The sequence below is a fragment of the Caretta caretta genome, chromosome 1, assembly GCF_965140235.1.
Source record: "Caretta caretta isolate rCarCar2 chromosome 1, rCarCar1.hap1, whole genome shotgun sequence".
NCBI lineage: Eukaryota > Metazoa > Chordata > Testudines > Cheloniidae > Caretta > Caretta caretta.
This window is the reverse complement of record NC_134206.1, coordinates 248,356,570-248,384,389: the sequence shown is the minus strand read 5'-3', so window position 1 is coordinate 248,384,389 and position 27,820 is coordinate 248,356,570. Positions and strand designations below refer to the sequence as shown.

The 27,820-nt window shown below is 46.7% G+C and overlaps 1 long non-coding RNA gene across 3 annotated transcripts in view; it reads left to right on the top strand.

The window, feature by feature from the left end:
• Positions 1-14,553, top strand: part of LOC125630466 (uncharacterized) — a 43,761-nt gene extending 29,208 nt beyond the window's left edge. Inside the window, exons 6-8 of one of the 3 annotated variants that reach the window (XR_012665962.1) lie at positions 12,115-12,166; positions 13,110-13,443; positions 13,528-13,791. This is a non-coding gene — a long non-coding RNA (uncharacterized LOC125630466). Of the gene's footprint in view, positions 1-12,114; positions 12,167-13,109; positions 13,444-13,527; positions 13,792-14,096 lie in introns of those variants that run through there. The other 2 variants (XR_007354675.2, XR_012665960.1) reach the window with 2 other exon arrangements.
• Positions 14,554-27,820: the final 13,267 nt, after the last annotated feature.

Below are 27,820 nucleotides of genomic sequence, written 5' to 3'. Positions count from 1 at the left end.
GTTTCCATCTCACAAGGTTGATCCTTTTGTTTTATTGTTTCTGGTGAATTTTTAAATCAGTATGTAAATAGAATCTTTATTCAAAACTATCATCTAATTGGGTTATCAACGTTTGTACTTACAAAAAAATATTTTCAGTATAAGGAAAATGCTGACAACCATTTAAATTAAAATCTTAATAAAATATCGTGAAAAACAAAATGTTTTTAAAAAGTCAGATCTGGATGAAAATTTTCATTTTAAAAAGTCAACTTTTTGACAAAAAATAGTTTTTTTTTGACCATTTCTAAAAGGCACAATACTCATTCCCACACAACCCCATTCAAAATTATGAACAGCATCTCTAGTGTCCCTGGAAAGGCCACAGCATCCAGCATAGTCACAGAACACCAGTGTCTTTCCCCACATACCACTGCCAACTTGAGGGAGTCTAGATTTCATTACTTCCTGGTATTGAAACTAAGGGGCAAATTGATAATGGTGCGCAAAACTGCACAAACACCCTTGGAAGCAGCTCGACGGTCGGGAGGGGAGTATCCACCGCTCTCACAGAAATTCCATTGGGAAAGGGCTGAACAGAAATTCCATTGGGAAAGGGCTGCTTCCTTCCACTGAGATTTTGTTGCTGTCCCTCCACTTTAGGTGGCTTTGCTGCTTGGCATTAAGAAATCCCACGATTCATCTGACAAGGGGTGGTCAATCCTCAGACACAGAAACACTGATATATTCATTTCACTTGATTTAGAGCACCCATGACATTGGGTGACTGAAGAACAATTAATGAACATGAGAGAGAGAGAGAGAGAGAAAATCAGTTCTACATAATGCACTCCAGCCTCCCCATCCCAAGCCATCCAGATTAAAATAATACTTGACCCACATAGAACAACCCCAAAACCCTCATCTCACCCCTGTTAGAAGCCAAAGAGAAAAGCTTTACACAATGCTCTGAAGGTTAAAAAATCCAGGCTCTGGTGGACCAAGGGGGAAAGTGGTTTCCAATGTTCAGAACCTGTAGAACAGTGGACTCACTGCTAGGGTGGCCATCATGGCTTGGCATGTTCTAGCAGCGATTTCCTCATCTACTGCCCCCTGCTGACAGCTGTTCCCATCCTGTGGTGGTCTTTCTACTTATGACTCAACCCTCTGGCCAGGTCATGTTTACTTCCACCCTTTCTGGGGTGAACAGAGAGTTCAGTAAACTAAACTCATACAAACATAACTCTTTTCCCCTACCCAAGCTCACTCCTTTATCGTCTCTTTCCCCCTTCCTGGGCTCTGTAGCATTATCCTCCTACTCTTGTGCAGAGCAATGCTGGGCTTTCTCTTAGGTGCCTGGATCCAAATTCAACAGTGCTTCTCACCCTTGTGTCAGGATGTTCCTGTTGCACCTTTTCCTGTAGCCAGTAGGGGAACCCAAGCCCTCCCTCTCCTCTGGATTCCAGTCGAGGGACCCTGTAGCAGACTTCTCGCTGCCTCCCTGGACTTTCTCTGACCTTGGCCTTCCTTCAGGCCCTTTCCCACAGCACCTTCCTGGCCATTCCATACATCTACCTCTCTCTAGGCCCTTCCTTCACTTCCTAGCAACTAGAGAGGGACTGCAGATTTTTTCCCCTCTCTCTCTCTGCAGCCCGCTGCTCATCTGGGCTTCTTCCCTTTAAGATTGCCTCTCCCGCAGGGCTTCTTCTTCATTTGGGCTGGGCCCACCCTCCAGGTGCAACCAGGTGTTTTAATTTAGCTCCCTAGCTCCGGTTAACACTTTTTAATACCATTGGGAGTATATACTCTATCACAGAAACCCTCATGAAAAGTGCTCTGCCTCAATCCTCCTTCCTGTGGTAGAAAAGAAGATATTCCTTAAATACAGAGCTTCAGGGTGTGCTACCATTCAGCGGTCTCCAGCAACCTTTGCTTTAGAGAGGGATTTTCTAAAATGCTGCTGCATTAACAGCAACATCTACAGAATCCAAAACTCAACTCTGCCTCCTGACCATAAAGTACTTCATCATATCTGCTACATCTGCTTCAAGGAGCATACCCTCCATTAATCTCTGCTGAGTAAGTATCCAGCAGCCTCACAGGAGAAAAATACTATTAAGAAGAAGAGCTCTCTGTAAAGTTGAAAGCTTGTCTCTCTCAGCAACAGAAGTTGGTCCAATAAAATACATTACTACACCCACATTGTCTCTCTATTATTCAAATTTTCAGAGCAACCACAAGTAATTGAGCAACTAGGAATAGCCACATTTCAGCTAACTAATGGCTCCAGCTAGGATGAAGTAATATATGTGGCAAAAACCTCCATCTTCAGGAGCATTTGAATTACACAACTTGAGGATACAATATCAACAGCAAACATTCAAAAAATCAGCAGCACCTTCTGAACCACTACAGCAAACTTTGAGCTGACCTGTGCAGTCATTCACAAGACCCATCAGGTTCTAGGACCTGGAAATTGTGATACAGCATAGCCAGAGGGCAGCAGGAGAGTGTTGTTTTTTTTTTTTTGAAGCAAAAGAGGTGTTTTTATTTGCATAACACACTTACAAAACAAAAACAACAGCATATGCAATGTGTAACACAGCAACCAATCACAATTGTTTTCTCATTAGCTCCAGGGGAGGGAAGTGTTCAAGCTTGTCGGGGCCCAGGGCGGGGGGCTTTCTTGACTCGCGTGGTCTTCCACCCTTCCGAGTTACCTGGTGGCCCAGAGCGAGGGGGCTTCATCAACTCTCAAGGTCTGCCACCCCCTCGAGTTACCTGGCGCCACGCCCAGTGTCACCAACAATTCCCTCCTTTGAAAACACCCAACAAGAGGGGCAGGCTGTGGGGTGGACAATCCGGGGGGGGGGAGGGCACATGCACCCATGTGTGAAAGGACCCCTCTAAGGTGGTGGTGTCCACAGCAGCAATGGCTGGGGCTGGGGTCCCTTACTCTCTCCCCCAATCAAAGGGTCATACAAAGGGAACCAGATGGGGACACCGAGCAGAGAACCTCGGACAGCGCCCACTGCTCCTCAAAAGCAACAAGAGAGTTGGTGTACGCGGCCCAGAGGAACTCCGCCCGGATACGTGAATGGACCGAGGATCAGAAAATGGCCCCACAGTCACAGGAAACTCCGTCGGCCAACCTCTTCTCTCTGGTTTTATAGATGGCCGTTTTAGCCAGGGCCAGGAGGAGGTTAACTAGGAGATCCCGCGACTTTGTGAGGCCACGGATGGGGAGTGCATAAATAAAAAGGTGAGGGGAAAAATGCAACCAAAAATGTAATAGAAGATTTGTGAGGAGCCGGAACAGGGGCTGCAGCCTGGCGCACTCCAAATATACGTGCGCCAGGGTTTCCTTCACACTGCAAATGGGACAAGTATCTGGGATGGGGGTGAACTGTGCCAAGTACGTGCCCGTGCTCACAGCTCCGTGAAGGAGCCGCCAACTGATGTCCCCAACAGGCCTTGGAACCAAGGTGGAATATAGGCTGGCCCACCGGGGCTGCTCACCCTCCAAATGTGGCAGAAGGTCTCGCCACTTTGTGTTGGGGGGACACTAGGGTGAGGGCATGAAGGGTGTGGAGCACAAACGTGTATAGATGTTTCCTTGGCGCGGTTTGGAAGCTTACCAGCTGCAGTTCATGCAGCCGGCTCACAGTAAAGGGGTGAGGGGGTCGATTGGGTCTACGGGGCAGGGGTCCAATTAAAAGCTCCGGCGGGCCTGGGGTAGAGGGTGGGCGGGGCGTGCCCTCGAGCAGGACCCGGTCGAAGTAAGCTCGAGCAGCGGGCAGCAAAGCGGCCTTCACCTCCTGAAGTACGCGCCGGGGGGTACGAGGTCTGGATAGCCCCATGCACCGAGCGAGCGTCAGGGGATCCAGACAGTCTCCCTGGTCATAGTCCAGGAGGTCTCCGACTCTCATGACTTCTGCCAGGATCAAGCTCTGGCGCACCGAGCAGGACTCCGCCACCTGCACACGGAGCTGGGGGTTGTGTAGGAGGGGCTCCGCGAGGAGATCTGCCCCCTCGGTAGCCGCCACAGACCTGGTCGTTAAAAACAGTTTCCAAGTCTGGAGGAGGTCCTGGTAGAAGACCGGCAGCCCTGAGAGGTCTCGCGGAAGACCTCCCGGACAGAGATAAAAGAGCTGCCGGTCATATCGGAGCCCTTGGAAGCGGTGCAGGAAGGCATGCCCCAGTATGCTCCACGTCGAACTACCTGCGCTATTAAGGAGCCTCTGCAGGGCCTGGAGGCGGAAGACATGGACCTGAGTGTGCAGACACTTCAGGCCCTGCCCTCCTTCCTTCAGGGGTAGATGAAGAACCCCAACAGGGGCCCAGTGCATTCCTGACCAAAAGAACTCTAGAATCGATGTCCGGAGGTTGGTCAGGAAACCCGGGGCCGGGACCAGGGTGTTGAGCCGGTATCAGAGCGTGGACAGGACCAGTTGGTTAAGCACCAGTGCTCTCCCTCGGAGGGAGAGACATCGGAGTAGCCTCGTCCATTTCCGGAGCCGCTCTATCACCCTGCCTTCTAAATTTTGCCAGTTCTCCGGCGGAGAAGGGTGCGTGGCAGAAAGGTAAACGCTTAGGTAGAGCAGTGGACCCGTGCTCCACCGGATGGTCTGAAGCGCCGGTGGGAGGGAGCTCACCCGCTGCCAGTCCCCCACTGCCAAGCCAGAGCTCTTGACCCAGTTGACTCGGGCGGAGGAGGCTGCCAAATAGATGGCCTGGCAAGCCTCCACCCGTGCCAAGTCCCCCGGGTCCTGGACCACGAGGAGCACGTCATCGGCGTACGCCGACAGGACCAGCCGCAGCTCAGGCTCCCGCAGCACCAACCCCGTCAACCTCCTGCGGAGGAGACAGAGGAAGGGCTCGATAGCCAGAGCGTACAGCTGGCCCGAGAGGGGGCACCCCTGCCGTAATCCTCAGCCGAAGTTGACCGGTTCCGTCAGGGTCCAGTTGAGCCTAACCAGACACGCCGGGGAAGTGTACAGCACCTGGAGAAAACTCAGAAACTGAGGTCTGAATCCAAACGCCTGCAGAGTGCCCAGGAGGTACCCACGGTCCACTCTATCGAACGCCTTCTCCTGATCAAGAGACAGGAGGGCGAACGGCAGACCGTCTCTACGCCTGAGTTCCAAAAGATCTCGGACTAGAAATAGGTTGTCAAAAATGCTGCGACCCGGGACAGTATAGGTCTGGTCTGGGTGGATCACGTCCGCCATCACGGACCCTAGCCGCAGCGAGATTGCTTTCACTACGATTTTGTAGTCCATGCTAAGGAGCTAGACGGGACGCCAGTTTCATAAATCGTGGAGGTCCCCCTTCTTCGGCAACAAGGCGAGCACCGCTCGCCTGCACGAAAGGGGGAGGACCCCGCCCTGCAAAGACTCGGCCCAGACAGTGGCTAGGTCTGGGCCAAGGATGTTCCAGAACGCGTGGTAGAACTCCATGGTCAGCCCGTCCATGCCCGGAGATATATTGGTGGGCATGCAAAGGAGGGCTTCCGAGAACTCGGCCAGGGTGAGAGGCAGCTCTAGTCGGTCTCGGTCACCCACCCTGACCGTGGGGAGTTCCTCCCAGAGCACCCTGCAAGCACCAGGATCGGTCGGATCTGGGGAGAAAAGGCTTGTGTAGAAGTCACGGGCCCTCCCACACATCTCCACTGGATCCGTGAGGGGGGCGCCGTCTTCGGCTAGAAGGCAGGTGATGTGTTTCTTGGTCCCCCTCATTTTCTCCAGGGCGTAGAAGAAACGGGAGCCGTGATCCATCTCCCGAAGGAGGCGGATGCGGGATCGAACAAAGGCACCTCGGGCCCAATGGTCCTCGAGGGCCCGGAGCTCCTCTCGCTTCTCCCGGCACGCTCCGCAGAGAAACAGGTCCTCGGGGCTGGTGGCCAGACACCTCTCCATCTCTAAGACCTCCCATTCCAACTGCTCTATCGCTGCATTTCTCCGTCGGCTGGTGCCCCGGGTACAGTCACGGCCGAAGAGCTTGGCGCGCACCTTCCCTAGATCACACCATCGCCACGCCAAGGGAAAGGCACGCCGCTGCTCTCGCCAGGCCAGCCAAAACTCCCGGAAGGACGTCACGAAGCCCTCATCCTCCAACAGGCTGTTGTTAAAGTGCCAATAGGTCGGTCCCGGCCTCTCTGCACGGAGGGAGGCTGTTATGGTGGCTAGATGATGGTCGGAGAATGGGGCCGGCCGAATATTGGAGGAGTGGGCCTGTGAAAGATGGAAACGGGATAAATAAATACGGTCCAACCGAGAGTGGTGTGACCGATGGGCCTCCACCCGGACAAAGGTGAACGTGGAAGTGTCATCTGGGTGGTGGTCACACCAGACGTCTACTAGAGAGTGATGTTCAACTATTTCTCGGAGAATGTTCGCAGCGGCCGGGCTCAGCTCAGCCCCTGAGCGGTCCTGTTCCTCGAGGGTGGTGTTAAAGTCCCCTCCCAGGACTAAGCACTCGTGAGAATCTAGGGTGCTGAGGAAGTCGGACACCCGCTGATAGAATTGCGGCCGCTTCGGGCTCGTTGCCGGGGCATAGATGTTGACGAGGTTGACCACGAGCCCCTCTGTACGGAGTCGGAGATGCAGCAGGTGGCCCGGCACGGCCTCGGCGACCCCTAGCACCTCGGGCCGTAGGTTGGGGGAGAACAGGGTCGCCACTCCAGCCTGTCGAACCGTGGAATGGCTAAAGTAGACCCCGTCCCCCCACTCCAGCTGCCAGCTGTCCTCAGCGGTCGGATCCGTATGGGTCTCCTGCAGGAAAACCACAGAGTATCCCCCTTCCCGAAGGTAAGAGAGCACCTGGGACCTGTGGAGAGCCATCCTACAGCCCCTGGTGTTCAAAGTTGCAATAATGAGGGGCGTCATGCGGAGGGCTGGGGGGGTGGGAGTTCCTTGTTGGCGGGGGTGTTCGCAGCCCCCGGCGGGTCGCGCAACAATCCGTGACCCATCCCGTAAGTGAGTAAATCGTCACGGAAGCTGCAGGCCCGCCCGTAGGCCGCGGCACCCATGCCTTCCTTTCCCTTTACCCTCCTTTATAAGGGCCCTTGTGGCCTGGAGGATTTGATCAAAGTCCCCCCATAGCTGGAGAGCTAGCTGTACCCTGTTGCGGGAGCCACGGATGTCTTCTAAAAACTGTTGCAACGCTTTTCGCAGCTCATGGGGGGGTGGGGTTGCAATTTCCGGGTTATTCCCTGGTGGGGCTCTTGGTGCAGCCTCGTTGTCCGCTGAGGCAGGCAGGCAGGGTGCAGACCACCGACGGGGCATCTGACAGGCTAAAGTTATTAGGTCTGTCTCAAGCCTTGGGGATGGCGGAGGGAAAATTGCAGCTCCTAATGGGTCGCGGCAGGAAAATGCAAAGGCTGCTCCTTGGGAGGGATCCGCAAAAAACGGGAAAGAAATAACCCCAGGGGTGGCAATAGCATTGCAGGAGGAGGTGGATTGGGCAGGGACAGGGGTGGGGGGGCAGAGGCGAGGCTCTGGGCTTCGGGAGGCAAGCAGCTAAGAGGTGGTGCCTCCCGAACAGATTCGACGGTTAAGTGGGTGGGGAGGAGCCTCCCAGTGATACTAGGCTCAGGCTCTGTGGTGGATTTGGCAGCCATGGCTTCAGGTGGTGGACCACCTTCTGCAGGGTGCTCGCCTGGGAAAGCGGTTAGGGGGAGGGAGCATGGGGAAAGGGGGACTGGGGTAAGGTTGCCCAGATCGAGGCCAGCCGGCAGTAGATCATTGTCTTCCCGGGTGACCGGGGTCAAACGTAGGGCCTCAATCTCCTCATACATGGAGGAGAGGTCATCTTCTGCTACCCTGGGGGCCCCTCCTCTGTGGCCCGCCTTGACGGTCGCTTCGGGGTTCACGGGGGGTTCGGGTGATATTCGGGCAGAAGGGGCTTCCTCAGGGGTCTCGGAGGGGAGGGTCTCCCGTGGAGTGGAGATTCTACCTTCCAGTGCTATTTTGTCTTCCCCCTCCTGACACCGGTGGATGGATCTCACTCGTGGGCATAGCGGAAGGCTCAGTGTTAGTGCCTCCCTTCCTGGTCTTCCGGGGGGCCTCCACATCAGATGGGTGCAGCGGAGCTCGAGCCTTCCGCTTGCCTCGCTTTCCCTGGACTAGGGTCCAGCCCTCCATAGCATCGTCTGGGGGCTGGTTAGCAGGGGTCGTGTCGGGGGGCAGAGGCGATGGTTCAGAGGCTCGGGGTGGTAACGGTGAGGCAACATGGGGGGGGGTGGTTCTCCTTGGGGCGGGCCCTCTCCTATGCCCGGTAATATCTTTGCTGCACCCTCCTCCATAGGCTCTGCTGGATTGTGAACAGCAAGGGCGGGGCTCCCTCGCTCGTCTGGGCGTTGTAGGGGAGGTGTCTCTTGGGCCAAGGCAGGAGCAGCGGTGGATCGAGCAGGAGGAGAGGTGGTTTCAGATGTTGGGCAGCCAGGGGCACCGGCAACGACGGAGCCGATGTCCTGCCGGGTCTCGGGGGTCTCGGGTGCCCCTCCCTGCTGGGCCAAGGGGCAGTCTCTTCGGACATGCCCCGCTGATCGGCAGAGGTAGCACCAGGCCTCTCCTGTGGAATAGTAGACCCGATAGTGGGCTCCCTGGTAGGGGACTAGGAAGGACCCCTCGAGCGCCTCTCCGTCACGTGCTGGCGGCGGCGGTAGAAGCTGCACTTGCCGGTGGAACGAAAGGATGTGGCGGAGGGTGGGGTCCTTGCAGCCCAATGGGAGAGGGCTGATGACAGAAACGGGTTTCCCCAGGGTGGACAGAGCGGGTAACAGGGCGGCACTGGGTAGAAAAGGAGGGACGGAGGTCAGGACTAGGCGGACGCCCAGGTCTTCTAGCGGCTCCAGGGGGACAAACACCCTCCCACTCCCCCACCGCCAGGCCCTTCTCCACTGCCTCCTGGGCGGCAGCCTCCGATGCTAAGAAAAAGACGACCTTCCCGTACATTTTGGAGGCCGCCACAATAGCCGTGGGTCCTACCACCCTCCCCAACGCCTGCACGTATGTCTTCACGTGGGGCGAGGTGGGCACCAGGAAGCAACGGACGCCATGCTTCCTGGTCATGGTGGGAAAGGGGCCCTGGCCACTATTGATGATAGCGGAGGCGGTGGGTGGGCGAGATGACGAGGCAGCAGGCGGGGGTGGGCTGCCACTGCCCGGGCATATGCCCTGGGGGCCGGGGGAGGGATGCTCGCAGAGCTGGTGGAGGGAACAGCGGGGAGGGATGCCATGGTCGATGACGAGGCCACAGCGGTGGGGGCAGCCTCTGCCATGGAGGGCTTGGTGGTTGTGGCGGGGACCTTCCCCTTCTTCGCACCCTGGCCTTTCCGTCTAACCAGGGGGGCTTTCCTAGAATCTGGGGGGACGGTGGGCGTAGCAGCGGTAATAGTCGACCCGGTGCCTCCGGCTGCCGATGCCCCAATGGTGGCGGTGGCAGGTGTTTTGGCAGCAGTGGTGGGGAGGGGGGCTTGGGGGTTGGGCAGGGGCGTAGGTGGGGGAGGGGCAACTGAGGTTGTTAAGAGGGCCTCACCCCTTTCATTCCCCGCCATTGTGAGCAGGGAGAGACGGGGAGACACCAGAAGGAGGAGGGGGGAGGGGGAAGCAGATTAATCACTTCTCCCTGTTGGGCTGGAGGGCCAAATGGGTCGGACTGGACAGGGGAAGGAAACAGGAGTTGGGGGTCAGGTAGTAGGGGCAAACTGTGGGGTGGGCAGTCTGGGGGTGGGGGTGGGAACGCGGACCCATGTGTGTTTATCCAAAGAGTCTTGTTTGGTCGGCTGTTGTGTCTGGTCCGGGTGATGGAATTCAAAGCAAGCAGCTGAGGCTAGAGGCAGACAGCAGGTTGCCAGCAGGAACGGACGGCGGGGGGCCCGTGACGGTTGCAGTAGTGTTGGGGGGGGCACCGATGGATCGGGGGGCAGCTCCGTGCCACACCCCCTGTGCCCCTACAAACGCAGTAAAGACGCAGTCAAACTCCCCCCACACGAGAATACAGTTCAAAAGTTATTCAGTCTTACAGCCCCCTCCACGATGATTTGTAGCTTCCCCGGGCGATGTCTCTGTCAGCTGTCTTCTCTCCCGGTCTTTGTGGAGCATTCCAAAAATGCCAAGCAAAGATAAGAAGACAATTAATTGCGGGTCCACAAACAAACAGCAAAACGGTTGGGTCTGGGGGCGTCCACTCCCCTCCTCCGGGGAGCGGGTCAGTCCTCCCCCCTCCTCTGGGGGTTGCAGCTGAAGCAATAGCGGTGTCCGAGGGCAGGCATGGGGGGGCTAGCAGGCAAGCTGTCAGCTGACCAGCACTCGAATGGCAGCAAAAAAAAAAAAACCAGCAAAAAAACCAAAACAAAACGAAGAAAAAGCATCTGGCCCGGTGGGGGGGGGGGGGGGGAGGGAACTAAAGCAGGGGCAAAAAGCAAGGAAAGCCCAGGCCAGAGGGCAGCAGGAGAGTGCTAGAAGGGAGCTTATTCCCTGTAGAGGGAAGAAAGTTTGCTATAGATTAATTAAAGCACCTGAAGCCAGTCACCTGATAAAACCCCCAATCAGACAAGGGGAGGAGTTGAAGCAGAGTGGATCGATGTTGGAGCAGAGAGGCAGTTTGGAGGAGCTGAAGCAGATTGGCTTGGCGCTGGAGCAAAGAGAAGTTTGGAGGAGTTGAAACAGAGTGGATTGGTGTTGGAGCAGAGAGCAGTTTGGAGGGAAGCAGAGGAGGGTTTGGAGAAGTGCTGTGGTGGACTAAGAAGACCAAGACCCTAGGTAAAGAGACACCTGGTTTGTGCAGAGGGAGGGCAGGAAGCCCCACAAGCTGAAGGGCAGGAGAGGGAAGTAGCCCAGAGGAAGGAACTGCTAATTCAAGCGGTTTACTGCTATTCCTAGGTCCCATAGGCTGGGACCTGGAGTAGAGGGTGGGCTCGGGTCCCTCCCTCTCCATTCCCCTCCTCTAGGACACTAGTGGGCAGTTAATACCCCAGTTCAGAAGTGAGAAACAGTGTCTTGATCCCTCCCGAAGAAGAGAAAGCATGAGACCCATCAAAGTAGTGTTGGCAATTTGCCACAAAATGGATTATCACAGTTAAATCCAGGAGAAACTTATGAGGCTTCTTCACTGGGATGAATGTGCTGTAATTTAATGGATCTGGAGGGATCTAGATGCTCTTTAAATACTCTTTGTTTTAGCTAATTAGATTGTGTTAGCAGAATCTTCCCTGCTTCATGCTGAGGAAGCAACAGGGGGGAGCTTGGAAAGGAATTGTTAGTTAAAAGAGTTACATGGCTACTATGTCTGCCTAATTACTCATCTCACTAACACATGCGTTAGGGGCTGTAAACCTCTGGAATAAACAGTACTGTAAATACTCTGAAGTTTCCAGGGAATCCTGGAAAACACGTTTGAAAGGGGAAAAAGATAGTGAAGTGTCAAAGTAGCCTTTAAGCAGCTCCTGATTGATAAACATAGCCATACATGGAGAGTAATTGACAGTAAGACTATCTATTTCAAAGGATCCTGTAATTTCTTTTAAAATATTGGATATTTATTTCTCGAAGGACTAATTTGGTTGACGTAGCTATTTAATGCTCTCACAGAGTCTTCAAAAATTCTCTGCTGAATGAAGGCAAAACTTCTGAAGTCAGTATTAGAATAAACATCTGATGTGTATCACAACAGATCAATTTAGGAAGCTCTTGGCTGTGTGCCTAGGGAAAGATGTTTGGTCATTTTCTGTCTGGTTTTGAGAACAGAATAAAAAATTAAAAGATCATGTCTTTGGATTAATACAGATTGAACATAAATCTGGAGGACCTGATTTCCCTCTCATTTACACTGGTTTTACACCAGTACAACTCATGGATTTCAGTGGAGTTATGCCTGAATTACACTGGTATAAATGAGCGGAGAATCAGTGTTTGATATCAAAGGATTATAATAAAATCTGGGTACATACTGTAAAATATATATTTGCGAGCAATTGTTCAGATGAATACCTGTAGCTCACTTTGATGAAATTTGACTCTTTTTACCCATTTTCCACAATCTTGTTCTTTGTTTGTTTCTTTGTTTGCAAGAATATGTTTACAGAAAGCAAATATCTGATGGACTGTTATGTGACTATATGTTTGTGCATAGGTTCACCCAAGAAGTACTCATATGGCTCTGTGACGGGGTCCACTCACTGCAGGTAATGCCTCCTTCTGTGTCACTTTGGGAATTAGCTCTTTCCAGATGCTTTACCCTCCTCTCACAGTCTCTTCATCCATCCTGTCTTGCCCTGTTGCCCTCTTGCTCCAGGAGCTTCAGCTTCCTCTTTGTGACTTTACCCTCTGGCCAGCTCACTATAGTCCTTCCCTTCTAGGGTATTAAAGTCTTTTGTGCAAACTGTCCCAGGCAGCCCACTCTCCACCACTGGGTCTGTGCCACTTCCCCAGAGGGTGGCAGGGGAACTTGGGCCAATCTCTTTGACTTTCCTCAACTTGTTCATAAAAATAAAAAGAATCCTGGCTTTGCCACTGAGTGGCAAATAAATTATAAATAAAATAAATTAAAATTAAAAATAAAAATAAGTTTTCATTTATCTTGACTATGGATGAAATCCTGAGTCTGTTGAAATCATTCAGCATTTTGCCATTGACTTCACTGGGGGCCAAGATTTCACGCTTTTGACCAATCATACAGAAGAAAAAGTACCATATATTTTAGGTGACCAATCATGCACTGCAAAAGATTAGGGAAGAATAGCAACAATTCTGAAATATAATTGAAGCAAATAATTTAGGGGTGAAAATATATTCATCTCAAGTGTGTGAATCATTTCAACTAGCAAGCAAGAGCCAGCTCATGGCCTTTTCTTCGCACTGGAAGAAGGGAACAGAGGGAGAATAAGGTCCCCCTTCTTTCCTTCTGCTGAAAACTCTTACCACCACTTCCTGTGCACAGGGGGAAGCAGGCTCCACAGAGCTATGCCTTCCCCAACATGTGCACTTGGGTGAGGAAGGGCAGGGAGGGGGCAGAGCACTGACTCAACCACCACAATACGCCCAGCAGTAGAACTGAATGGGATGGGATTTTCCATTTCATAAAATAGTCAGAGGTTTTGATGTTTTGTTTTTGTTTTCATTTCATAGAGAAAAGGGAAAAAATCTCCGAATTTTTCATGGAACAGAGGCCCAGTTTCCCTGCTGCCTATAATTGCACTGTTGGTGAACAGAGGACACTAAACCAAACCAAACCCCATAACAGACTTTTGTGGCTTTAAAGTCAAAGCGTGAAATCTTGGCCCCCAGTGAAGTCAATGGCAAAATGCTGAATGATTTCAACAGACTCAGGATTTCATCCATAGTCAAGATAAATGAAAACTTATTTTTATTTTTAATGTGCCACTCAGTGGCAAAGCCAGGATTCTTTTTATTTTTGTCTCCAAACACTGGAAATAAGAGTTCTCATTCAAACTCTGATCAGGTCAGTAGCACTCTTTCTCTTTCACTTTACAGAGATATTACTTGGAACAGAACAGAAATAATCTTTTTGTTTCTAATTCCACAGACTGGTATTCAGCCCAGGATGACTTCCTTAAAATTCACATAGATCTCTTTTTGCCAAAATCTCCATGTGCAATCGTCAGCGTTCAAGATATGATTTCAAACTTTGACTCACAATTTCTGGAATACAGTGCTTTCAAAACAATAAACGTGGCTGAATAAATGATTTGGGGGCAAATAAGAACTTACCTGAACCTTCAGAATTTACACACTTTAAGCCCACTTGGCACCTTTCTGACAAGTTAAAAAAAAGTGTCCATTGCAAACATAGGCATGTTATGAAAAGAGCTAATAAAACATTCATTCTTCAGTCATTATAAATGATTATAGCCCTTTCTTCCATTCCGGGAAAAAATCCCAAATCCTACAAATGCATTATTTGTACAAATACAAATTCATAAGTACTGTATTCACTAAATAGTTTATACTACCAATTTTCAGCTTTTGGGGTGTTTGCAAATGGAGGAAACTTTTGTTTACTCAATGTTTGTTACTCCTGAGGTGTAACTGGACATTTAAGTCACATTATATTGTTGCTGCTCTCTGATTGGATAACTGAATCTTTTTAAACAGGAAAGTAATGAATACAAAATGGAGAATAGTGCCAACCGGCAGTGCCAACTGGAGCCACCAGGGTCCCTTTTTGACTGGGCGTTCTGATCGAAAACCGGACATCTGACAACTTTACTCACTCCCCAGGCCATACTGCCACAGCTGTGTTCCTCAGAGGTACCTGACCTAGATCCTTCTCATTATGAAGAAGATGGGGCAGCTGGCTGGGCCTTCTCTATGAGACTTGCTCCCCATCTTGATCTGAACTAGCCTGAATTTAGTGACCTTCTGAGCATGCAGCAAAATACATCTGTTAGAGAGGGGTTTTTGGAGAGGGCTGAGGGTGTGCTTTCTATAGTGATGGGGGTGAAAAGGAGTATCTGCAGGTGTCTGTCTCTATTCCTGTTATAATGATTCTTTCAGTGCTGCTGGGAATTCATTATATTGGATAAATAATAAAGGTGTTAGAGAGCCTAGAGCCTTGGATACACATCTGGTTATCATTTTGAATCTAAATAAATAATAATAATATGTTTATTAGATATGAACCAAACCCCCAGATTCCCATGCTGCCAAGTCCTAGCTGAGTTTGGATCCAGATCCAAACTGTATTGCCTGGGACCAGCACTAGTGTTTTAGGGGTAGTAAGTCACTATCAGTTTGACTAGTGTGAATCAAAACTTTATAGAAGCCTGAGCATGCTAATCCAAAGCTCATGGGTGACACTGGAAAGACACACTTCAGTGAGCTTTATATCAGGCTGTCCAAGCAACCTGACCACTGATTACATTACTATTACCCACCTCAGGGCCCTTCATAATCTGAAAATGCTGGGCCTGGCAACCTGTAGCACACTGCCTACTTCCTAAAGCACCTAGGTGTTCAATGGCATTTTTCAATCCAGTACTTACCATGTCCATTTCTACCTAACTTGGGCTATCTGACAGGCTCACAACATGAAGTAGTGTGGCTACAGCCTTAGAGGTGGGGTTTTTTTCAGTCTCCCACACATATCACTGATGCAGAGGCACTTTTACTGACAATTTGCATTTCTTTATTTAAAAAAAAATCAACCCTCTTTTATTAAAAAGCATCCAGTTATCCACAGAAACAGGGAGACGGGAGGTATGTGCAGAGCAGGTGTCCTCTTTTTAGACAAATATTTAGTATGAAAAAGGCATGTCTGTAACATCATTATCTTCCAAACAACCCATCAAAAAAGTGCTGAAAGGAAATTTTTTAACAATTCAGTGTGCACCTCAGAGAGCTCAACTTCCAGATCTGGGAATAATGGCACTGGTGGCTGGATATAGAAAAGCAAATAATTAAATCTTCAGAAATTGCTACTTTGCAAGTCAATAAATGGAGGTGCCTACACCAGGGAGATATGGGGAAAACAACGGTCACCTCCACTTTGCACTCTGCACTCCCAGATGACATTTCTCTGCAAATAAATCACCATGTAACAGTTCATCGTGGACAATTTATGACGACGTTTGGTCATTAGTTGAATTTGGAGATTCTAAGTAATGATAAGATGCTTATTTCTTCCTTCAGACATTGGGAACTGATTGTACCAGATACAATCACCTTAGCCTAAGAGATGTCCCCGGAGTAGTAATGCTGAGAAGTGCAAAATATTAGAGCTGATTGGGAGTTTTTCAACAAAAAGGTTTTTCATCAGAAAATACTGATTTGCTAAAGCAGAACTTTGATTATGGGAAAGAGTTGCTTTTGCAAATCTCCCCTTTCAAAAAACAAATTTGAAAAAAAGTTTCAAAATTATTAAAATGTCTCTTTTCGACATTATCAAAACTAAGTTTTGTTTTTTTGGTTTGAAATGACTTTTGGGTACTCTCCTGTTTCAATCCACTGCCACCATCTACACTGCACATATGGGTGAGGAAAATGCAAAGGGTAGTTGACCTGGTATCTGGGCACAATGTTACTTTTCATCATAACATGTATGCACTGACCTTGAAAGAAAATCCATCCTATTTTGTTTGAAGCAAATCTTCCTGAGCAGAATTCAGGTGGCTCATTCTTGTGTGAACAGTGCGGAGCGGAAACAGGGGACCTACCGTTTGCAGGAATCCAGGATTGCATAACTGTGGGTCTTGATCCAATACCAGCTGAAACAGTGGAAAGACTCCTATTGAGCTCAGTTGATTCTGGATCAGGCCTTTGGATTTAAGGTCTTTAAACATTTGGCTTTTTTCTGTTTCCCCCTTCCCTTAATGTAGAGCCTTCTCCCATGCTACTCCCTCCCCCCTTCCTCCATTAAATATAACATCCTCTCTGGCTTTCTTCATATTGAATTTGATGATCAGTGCTCCCTCATCTGGATGACTCCTAACTCTTTCTGCATTAAAACAATAAATTCCACTCTCTGAGCTGCCCAGATTACCTTACGCTCAGAGGCTCTCCCTGGCTGTAATTTGGCCTTTATATCTTTTGCTCCCTGTGCTACCGTTTCCACAGACATTAACTCTATAGTACATTATTTTTCAATTCACCCGCCCTCCCACCTTTCCATTTGCCTGCAGAGCATATAGCTGTAAAACATTCTGCAATACCTACTGTGTATAAAATATGGTACACAAAAATAAAGGGCCAGATTCTTAGCTGGCGTAAATTGCCATCAAAAACAAAGAGCTGCGTTGATTTGCACCAGTTGAGAATTTGACTCAAAATGTACTATAAGACTTGGCTTTTAGGCTAAGACATTTCTCCCTCAGCACAGTGAAACTTAGAGGAAGCCATACATTATTTCTCAGGAGAGAGAAGGAACTGCAGAGTCCATTGTTGAGACTAACCACCATTATACATGCCAATCACATCCTGCCCTGGCAATAATTACTAGAGAGTGAGAGAATGTACCTGTAATCATAAAGTGAATTAAACATATAAATGAGGTTCAGGCAGGTAATTGCAAGCAAGATGAAAGGGAGCGAGTGTGCGTGAGAGAAACAGAAAGGTGAAATGAACAGAGAGAGACATAAATGAGAAACTGATGAAAGACTTTGAAGATCTTTTGCCTTAATTGATGACTATTATTCATATTTATGCAATTCATGGCGAAGAAACTGAAAGGGGAAATGAAAGGAATACATTTAAGATATATGTTTAAACTAGGCTGTCTGCCTTTGCCACTGCTTTGTAATAATCCGCCTGTGGTGTTCAACTGAAACAGAAGAACAAGTTCCATTCCTCAATGCTACCCAAAGGTTGGGATTCCTTTTGACCTCTGTCACCTCTTTCCCCTTTCCTTAAGGTCTTTTTGACAACTTATTCAGAGCCTGGCACCAACTCTCCCATACACAGAGTAACACAGCTTTGGTTTCATTTGCCAGAGTTCTAAACTTACAATCAGTAGAATTGCTGCAGCAACCTCCTGGGACATGGGCCTCCACCCTGCCTCACCCCAAATCCTGAGCCTCAAGAAGTTGCTGTGTATTCAAGACAAAGTTTTTCCCTTATCAGAGAGAATATTTATACAGTCTTCTGTGTCTGCTCATTTGTATTACATCTGTGGCACTTGTACCACCTACCAGTTAATAAAGACTGGGTAGCATTTAGAACAACATAACCATATGGTTTGATTTTCCAGTAGAATAGAACCAAATGGATTACTCTGTCCAACACCCCGTTCTCTCTCTCCCACCCTGAGTGCCACAGACACCACCCTTCTTTTTGAGGAAGACTAGCCAGAATTCCTTTCAGAACCTATTAACTCCATTGGTTTAAGAGTCTGAAATTGCTGCTGTTGATATAATAGCAGGCAGTTGCTCCCTATTCTGATAAAATGTGTATTGCTTCCATGGCACTGGGGATCTCTGTGGGACCAAACAGAGGGAAAGCAATATTAGAAGGTGACTCACTTAGGTTTCCATGGCTGGAAGTAGCGTGGCTGCAATTTGAAGCCCTCATGGATTGGTTGTAAATCAAGAAAAAATTACTTACGTGTATATGTCTATATTTTGAGAAGTGATTTCTCAGAGCTCCAGTGGGGATACCAAGAAAGAAAAAGAAAAGAACAGCCATAGAACTGGCTCAGCTTAACAGCCTATCCATAATACAATGCAGCGTTATTTTGCATAGCCTCTTTCATACTAACTCCATCCCAAAATCTTTTACAAATTTAAATAGTACAAGACAGTGGATATTATATTGTATAGATTACGAGAAAACAGTGGCAAAAAGATGCTGTATGTAGAATATATTAAAACCAGATAGCTCCTGAGAGAGAGAGAGAAAGGAATTAAGAGGTGTAGGCAGGGGAATGAAGAGATGTTATTAGATGAGATTTGAAAAGAGATGGAGTGCTGATGAGGTAGACAGATACTGGAAGGCTGTTCCAGATGGCAAGAGATTATGCAGAGGGACAGAGAGGAAGCTGGTGTTAAATGAGTGGAGGGAGAGGCAGCGAAGTGAGTGCCAGGTTTGGAGTTATACAAACAAGGAAGGCATTTCTAAGCTAGCTCCTGAAATGACTGGGAGGCCAGGGGATTCCTCGGAAAATGGATGTGATGTAGTACCATACGTGTGAGAGGGTGAGCAGCATTCTGCATGCTGCTAAGAAACAGAGGAAGCAACGGGAAGGCTTATTTTTAAATCAAACTAACTTAGAGTACCATAGAAACAGAGCAACCACATAATTTCCCCTGATGTCTTAACTGGAATTTCATATTTGCAAACAAGTACTAAGTAACATCTATCCTGGGTTCTTCTATTTGTTTGAGATAGGTAGGACTGAAAGAAAAACAAATGTATCTACGGTTCTCACTGTTAGTCATTACAGGCTACTTTGCACTGCTGCTGGGGCTGCCAGAAGCTGCCTCTTTCTACTCTGTGCTGCCTGGCAACTTCCACAGGCATTAAACTGTCCATAGTTTCCACTAAACATTTTGGGTTCTTGAAGAATCCATGACCTACAGGGCAAATTTTTCTTATATGGCCTCCAAATTTGCACTGGCAATTTTATGCTCACAATTATTTTAGCATGCAAAGATCTATACTTGGATGTGCAAATTACACTTGCACCCACAAATCAGATAAATGCCTAGCCATCCAACTGGTGTGCACCGATTGAGTTCCTGGTGGGGGGGAATGGGTGGGCGCAAGCCTGCCCACAACTAAGGGCCCCTCCCCCATCTAAGGGAAGAAGCTACTGGACCCGGGGCTCAAGTAAGTTCAGGGAACAACAAATGAAAAAACAGGAGCAGAAGTGAGTGTCACAGGGTCAAAAACAGTTATCCAGAGAGGGGCACTGAGCAGAGAACTGCAGACAGTGCCCACTGCTGCTCCAGCGTGTCCAGGTAGCCAACAGACGTGGCCCAGAGGACCTCTGCCCAGAGACATGATTTCAGGAAGGAGCGGAAATAGGCCCCACCTCCCCATACAGCATCCTTCTCTTGGTATGGTGAATGGCCACACTGGCCAATGTCTGGAGGAGGTTGATGAGGAGGTCTCAGGCCTTCATGGGGCCATGTGCAAAAATCAGGAGGTGTGGGGAAAAGTGCAGCCAGAACCTGAGGAGAAGGTTCTGGAGGAGCAGGAAACGGAGCTGCAACCTGGTGCAGTCAATGTAATTTTGTGCCAGTCCAAATGGTATGCAGGAGTGTCATTTACACACACAAATGCTTGGTTTTACATGTTCAGAAAGTTGAGAATGTTTATATCCTCCAGATGTGCATTTTCACGCACCAAACCTGCCCTGGCTTCCCACTCCCCTCCCCCCTTTTTAAAAAAAATATGGCTCATGCCCCTTTGTTTTGTTTTTGTTTAAATACTGGTGGAATTGCTACATATCAACATTGAACAGCATTTTAATTCAGTATCTAAAGTGTTATTTATTGCATGGCATGTGCATTTAGGCTAAGTTTGAGTTCATGTGAACTGCTGTTGTCCTATTTGCTAAAAGTGCCCGACGACAAACCATTCTAGCCCACATCCTAACATTCTATTTTGCACCTGTGTTTAATCTGGAGGCAGAGCTGTGCAGAAGATCAACTTCAGAGCTACTGAGAAGAGAACTGATTTGCCTGAGAAGATAAGTGTTGATGGCTTTTGAGCTTGTCAGATTGCTTATTTGGGACCCCATCCAAAACCCACTGAAGGCAATAGGAGGCTTTCCACTAAAGTCAGTGAGCTTTGGATCAAGTCTTTGATCTTGATCAATGGAGACAACTTTTTCTTCAAATAAAAGTTAAGAATTTTGTTGAAAAAACCACTCACTGAATTTCCCTGATTTCCATTAAAAAAAAACAAAAAACCAACAGCAATTATTTTCAAAAAATTTATCCAGCTGTAGTCTCTCCTCCGCCTCCCATGCAAAGATGAATTCAAGTATTGATCAAGGAAACACATAAATATACTCTACAGCACAATACAGGAAAGGCTAAGGAACTGAATGTTAGTGGCATTGGACTTAGTTCTGTGCGCAGCATGCATGTGTTCTGCACAGAAGTACTATTGCCTGATTCATCTTTGTTTTCAAAGGCTGTTCTGTGGGAGAGTCTAGGTGTAAAGAGATTTGATGCTGAGAGTGTAAAATTTCAATTGCTGGGGGGTTTATTTTTTCAAATGATTTTGCTGAAAGCCTTTGTGGGTTTTCTGTTAGGGTCCTGTAAAATGGAACTTTTGAAGAGATTGCAACTTCCACTCTCCCAGATCTGTGTCTATGGATTTATTTATTTATCTATTTACAGGACACCATTTTTGGGGCAATTAATTATTTGCCCCCAGTGTAAACCTTACCGAATGACCTCAAAAATCATGAGGCTAAGTAATAACTTAGTCGATCTCCTATTAATGAAGAGAATTAAGAATAACAATGTGGTGGCCTAGGCTACTGCCTGACAGAGTTAGAAAAACTGATATTCAGGCCTTGACTCTGATCCAGGTTTAGGTATGTATGGGAAATTTTTGCAGGTATGTGCATACACACACTCATCAGGAATGAGTCAGGGAATGTTTCCCTGGTAAGATGATAATGGTAATTGCATTCACTTTTTTTTTTTTAACTTCTAAAATGTGTCTAGCCCTGGATTTCAGTGGACATGAATACATGTAATGCATTATTAACAGAAGTAACCTCCAAAATAAACACTTCCAGGTAAAATCCTGGCAATAACAATGATTCTTGCACTGTTCTAAATGTTAATTAACTTGGGCTCTGGCACACCGAGGGGATGGGGCGGGGGGCAAAGCAAACTGCAGAGATGAAAGCCCCTCCCCCACAACAGAAAATACTTGACTGTCAGCTCCAAGGGGGTTACATCAATACACTGGCTGCCCAGCATCACGTCTGAACTCAGGTGCCAATGCGACTGAGATATGATGTATCTTCAGTAGCAAATCCTGAAATCATTTGGGACTTCACAGGAACACTTTGAATTACAGCTGACTCATCAAGAAAATAGAGAACCAGTGCAGCTGTGAGAAAACAGGTTTAATATGTTTCCAGTGGGTAATACCACCAGAGCAGACAAGCAGTCACATTCTGCACCAGCTGTAGGTTCCCAGAGGTCTTCAAGGATAGCGCTCATAATGTTCTGTGCTTCAGAACAGCTGGTTTTCGCTAACCGATGGAATTAGGAATTCAAGCGTTGTCTACTATCTCATAATCAATCAGAGGCTAAGATCAAATTGGTTTGTGCTGATTTTTTGCATTCTGATGAGTCAATTTAGCTAAAACTTCTCATCTGTGTTAAAATCATCCCCGTGGAAAGGGCCAGGAAAAACCTTAGGCACCACTTAGAGGCCATTTAAACCTTCAAAACAGGGTTTAACCAGAACTTATGTGGCACATAGGTCTTTTCCTAGTCCCCTGCATACCAGGTAAATTTCACGTTCTGAGAACAGCCACCTCAAAATTATTCATAGAAATTTAGACAAAAGAGCAAATTAGTCCATTGTGTCATCGGTTCTTTGCCGTTGTTTACTAGGCCTTTTACCCACACAATTCCAAAGAGACAATCCTGGGCAGGCCACCATGATCCAAGGTGTGCCATTTCTTCCAATTATTGTACAATTGTATATCAGTCCAGCTGGTATTATTTCCTTTTCTGATTATTTTCCATATTTTTCTCAGAACATAAAATTGTTTTTGCACAAAGAGTTCTAATAGCCTTTGACGCTAAGTTCTTGCTTCAGTTGCTAACTTGCAACGCACGCATTCATGTCAAGCATGCGTCATTCATACCAGGACTCAATGACCTATAACATATTACATGGAGATATGAATCACAATGTGTATATATATATATATATATATACACACACACACACACATACATATATATTTCAACACCAGCTTTCATTTAAGACTTCACATGACTTTATTTGGTGAACCAGAGTGTACATACCAGAATCAGGACATTCCTGTCACACACTCTTGCCAGTTGGCATTAAAGGGTTCTTAGGTCATGTCATCTGTAAACAAAGGTGTGACCATCATGGAGCCTGAAAAGAGAGCACCTTGGGACTACCTCATGGATGGTGGAAGATAAAGAAGTATTGTGAAATCTGACTAAACCATCAACTTGAGTGTACCGTCAGTATTCTCCCAGCAAAAAATCCTCTGAAAACACTCAAGTTCCATTAGTTAATGAGAGTGAACCACCAAAACAGGTCCATCACTCTGACAGGAGATGTGTGCTCCAATCTCAAATGCAGTTAATCAAATGAGATGGACAGGAACATTGCTTCCTTTTAGGGTTGCCAACCCTCCAGGATTGTTCTGGAGTCTCCAGGTATTAAAGATTAATCTTGAATTAGATAGTATGTCATGTGATCAAACCTCCAGGAATACGTCAAACCAGAATTGGCAACCCTACTCCCTTTGCAGCTGGGACCAAGCACACACATGCTATTACTAAATTGTGCGTATGATTGACACTGATGGTACAGTGGCAGATAATGGAAACCAGGGAATTCAATTACAGATTTAGCACCTTTGTGAAATAAAACTGAATACAGTATGGGTTACGGAGGGGACATTTTAAAATCCTCAACAGTTCCTTAAATCCTTCAGGTCTAAGGCCTGGCAATTAATCAGATAAAAGAGGGGAAACGATAGACAAAAACGTCCTTCACATAAACCATAAATACTCTTAATGGCTATGGTGAATGGTGGGTGATAGAGTGACATAAAATGGAGACCAGTGAATTCAAACAAATACTTTCTGCTAGATTTTGTGTAGCTGGCAATGAGCAATTGCAGCAAACAAATTTTGAAAGAAAACTAAGTCCAAATTTGTTTGCACAGAGCATTTGTTGAATAATTATAAATAGTAAATAAAATATTTTAAAAAGACACAGTCTGTTCATAGACAATTCTCTCGCCAAAAAAAGTGGCTAAATTAATTGCATAAATTATTCATTACAAATTCTCTCTCAAGCGGTCTTACGGGGTGAAGTGCAAGTCTAGCTTGAACCAAGGTCTGTTGTGTAAGTTCTCTGAGTTGAATATTTTTTCATGGCTCTCAGTAGCAACACTATCCTCACCCATCATGAAGGAAAGGGTGCCAGCCATGCCAGTGGATGCCTTTCAGGGTTGGAAGAGACGTTAATCTGTGTGCAGAATCCTAGAGGCCTTTAAAGCAAAACCATACCTTTAGATACAGCTGGTTGAAAACTTTTCATCAGTTTTTTTCCCCACAACAATTTTTTTTTTAAATTTGAGTGAATTTTTCATTGCTGTTGAATTTTTGTTGTTGTTGTAAAATCAAAATCTGGAATATTTTGAAAACCAAAAGTCTGTTTTTTTCCCTTCCCTCCATTTTTTCCCCTCTCCAGTGGCAAAACATAAAAAGGAACAAAAAGGGGGGTGGGGGGAAAAATGAGAGAAAAAGGGAGGGGGGGAATCCAAATAACTGAAAAACAAAACATTTTCCTTTTCAAGAAAAAAAAAATCCATGAACATTTTAGAAAAAAGAGTGTGTGCTGTGTGGGTGTGTGTAAGTAAACATGCACTATTTGTCAGCTAGTTCTACCTTTACTTAACTGGCAAGATACTTCCATTGAAATATAGGCTCTCAGACACCACAGTGACATACACAGTACAAGAACTTAGACTAGGTTAGAATTTCAACTCCCCCTATCCACCATCCCCTGTTTAACCCATGGGATGAATTTTCATGAAATGCATATCAGTAACTGAATTTTTTTATTATTACTACTATCATTCCCCAAACAGTAACTTGTACATTAGGTTTTTCCCCAATGGACCCAGAATTAAGTTATTCTCTTCTAACCTGGAAGCTTGTTTCCAAGTCTCTATCAATATGAACTATGAGGACAAACTTCAGATTTAAGCGGGGTGGCAGTAGAGAGGAGTCAAGACATATAGATCTATTTTTCCTCTCTGCTTTATGATTTTGTGTGTATAGCTCTGAGCCAGAACTCTCAACAGCTAGTGTATAAGTGCTGTGGTCATAGAATCATAGAATCATAGAATATCAGGGTTGGAAGGGACCCCAGAAGGTCATCTAGTCCAACCCCCTGCTTGAAGCAGGACCAATTCCCAGTTAAATCATCCCAGCCAGGGCTTTGTCAAGCCTGACCTTAAAAACCTCTAAGGAAGGAGATTCTACCACCTCCCTAGGTAACGCATTCCAGTGTTTCCCCACCCTCTTAGTGAAAAAGTTTTTCCTAATATCCAATCTAAACCTCCCCCACTGCAACTTGAGACCATTACTCCTCGTTCTGTCATCTGCTACCATTGAGAACAGTCTAGAGCCATCCTCTTTGGAACCCCCTTTCAGGTAGTTGAAAGCAGCTATCAAATCCCCCCTCATTCTTCTCTTCTGCAGGCTAAACAATCCCAGCTCCCTCAGCCTCTCCTCATAACTCATGTGTTCCAGACCCCTAATCATTTTTGTTGCCCTTTGCTGGACTCTCTCCAATTTATCCACATCCTTCTTGAAGTGTGGGGCCCAAAACTGGACACAGTACTCCAGATGAGGCCTCACCAATGTCGAATAGAGGGGAACGATCACGTCCCTCGATCTGCTCGCTATGCCCCTACTTATACATCCCAAAATGCCATTGGCCTTCTTGGCAACAAGGGCACACTGCTGACTCATATCCAGCTTCTCGTCCACTGTCACCCCTAGGTCCTTTTCCGCAGAACTGCTGCCTAGCCATTCGGTCCCTAGTCTGTAGCTGTGCATTGGGTTCTTCCGTCCTAAGTGCAGGACCCTGCACTTATCCTTATTGAACCTCATCAGATTTCTTTTGGCCCAATCCTCCAATTTGTCTAGGTCCTTCTGTATCCTATCCCTCCCCTCCAGCGTATCTACCACTCCTCCCAGTTTAGTATCATCCGCAAATTTGCTGAGAGTGCAATCCACACCATCCTCCAGATCATTTATGAAGATATTGAACAAAACCGGCCCCAGGACCAACCCTTGGGGCACTCCACTTGATACCGGCTGCCAACTAGACATGGAGCCATTGATCACTACCCGTTGAGCCCGACAATCTAGCCAGCTTTCTACCCACCTTATAGTGCATTCATCCAGCCCATACTTCCTTAACTTGCTGACAAGAATACTGTGGGAGACCGTGTCAAAAGCTTTGCTAAAGTCAAGAAACAATACATCCACTGCTTTCCCTTCATCCACAGAACCAGTAATCTCATCATAAAAGGCGATTAGATTAGTCAGGCATGACCTTCCCTTGGTGAATCCATGCTGGCTGTTCCTGATCACTTTCCTTTCCTCGGTCTGCTGTAATTAGGGTAGCTCTATATAATGCCCTCAGCTTTCATCTTGGGTCCATCACATTTAGCTACAAATAAATAAATAAATAAATAGATAAATAAACAAAACAAAACACATTTGGTGACCTGAACACACTCAGCAGCGTCCCTAGGACAGAAAGCCTGACAAGCTGGAAAGTTTCTAGACAAATTGACAGCTCAGGGGGAACCACTCATTATACATAAGTGCAAAAAGGAATTTTTAAATGCTAGATTGATTTTATCAATGGAAGTTTGAAGTGATTGTTGTAGCTGTGTTGGTCCCAGGACATTGGAAAGACATGGTGGGTAAGGTCATATCTTTTATTGAACCAATCTGAAGAAGAGCTCTGTGTAAGCTGGAAAGCTTGTCTTTTTCACCAACAAAAGTTGGTCCAATAAAAGATCTCACCCGTCTTGTCTCACTTTTATGAATGGAATTAAAATGAGTTTATTGGCAGGAATGCTTGCCAAAATAGAGCCGTTTAAACAAATACTGCAGAATATTTCCAGGGCGTGAATTCTGAATTCAGATTCACACTAGCAGCCTGATTCTCAGTTATACTTGTACAGTCAGAGAACTGAAACATGAAATGTAAGTATGCGTCCAGTCAAACCTCCTTGAATTTCAGATTCCAAACATTTGCAAGGAACTGCTTGAGAACAAGCTGCCAAACAAACATTATTTTCAGACACAGTATTAAGCATTTCATAGATTTTAATGCCTGAAGGGACCATTGTGATAATCTAGTTTGACATTCTGAATAGCACAGGCCACAGATCTTCCCCAAAATAATTTCTAGAGCAAATATTTTTGAAAAACATCCAATCTTGATTTAAAAATTGTCAGTGATGGAGATCCAAAACGACCTCTGGTAAATTGTTTGTAATTAATTACTGTTAAAAATGTACACCTTATTTCCAGTCTGATTTTGTCTAGCTTCAGCTTTTAGCCTTTGGATCACGTTATGCCTTTCTTTGATAGATTGAAGACACCATTATTAAAAATTTGTTTGCCACATAGGTACTTATAGACTGTAATCAAGTCACCCCTTAACCTTCTCTATGTTAAGCTAAATAGATTGAGCTCCTTGAATCTATCAATCTAAGACATGTTTTCTAATCCTTTAATCATTCTTGTGGCTCTTCTACAAAACCTCTCCAATTTATTAACATCCTTTCATAATTGTAGACACCAGAACTGGACACAGTATCCCTGCAGTAGTCACACCAGTGCCAAATACAAGGGTAAAATAACTTCTCTACTCCTACTTGAGATTCCCATTTATGCATTCCAGGATCGCATTAGCTCTTTTGGCCACAGCATCATTCTGGGAGCTCATGTTCAGCTGATTATCCACCACAACCCCCAAATCTTTTTCATAGTCACTTCTTCCCAGGATAGAGTGCCCCATCCTGTAAGTATGCCCTACATTCTTTGCTCCTAGATGTATACACTTACATTTAGCCATATTAAAACACATATTGTTTGCTTGCAGGCTATTTACCAAGTGATCCAGATAATTCTGAATCAATTATTTACCACTCTTCATCATTTACCACTCACTCAATTTTTGTATAATCTGCAAACTAGCAGTGATTATTTTTTCTTCCAGCTCATTCATGAAGATCTTAAATAGTGTAGGGCCAAGAACTGATCCTTGTGAGACCCCACTGGAAACATACTTGCTTGATGACAATTCCCATTTACAGTTACATTTTGAGACCTATCAGTTATCCAGTTTTTAATCCATATAATGTGTGTCACATTAATTTTATTCTAGTTTTTTAATCAAAATATTGTGAGGTTGTCACGGAGTCACCGGGCGATGCTCTGGAACTACTCCATACGAAACCATTCAGGACTCTGTGGGAGCCTCCTCTCTGTGAGCAGACTGTCTCCAGGGCAAGAAGCTTCCCCAGCTTCCACCTTCCTTGGTCTGACCTCGGAGCATTCAGCATCCCCTTCCAGACTGTGTGCTTCCCACATTGAGTCCGC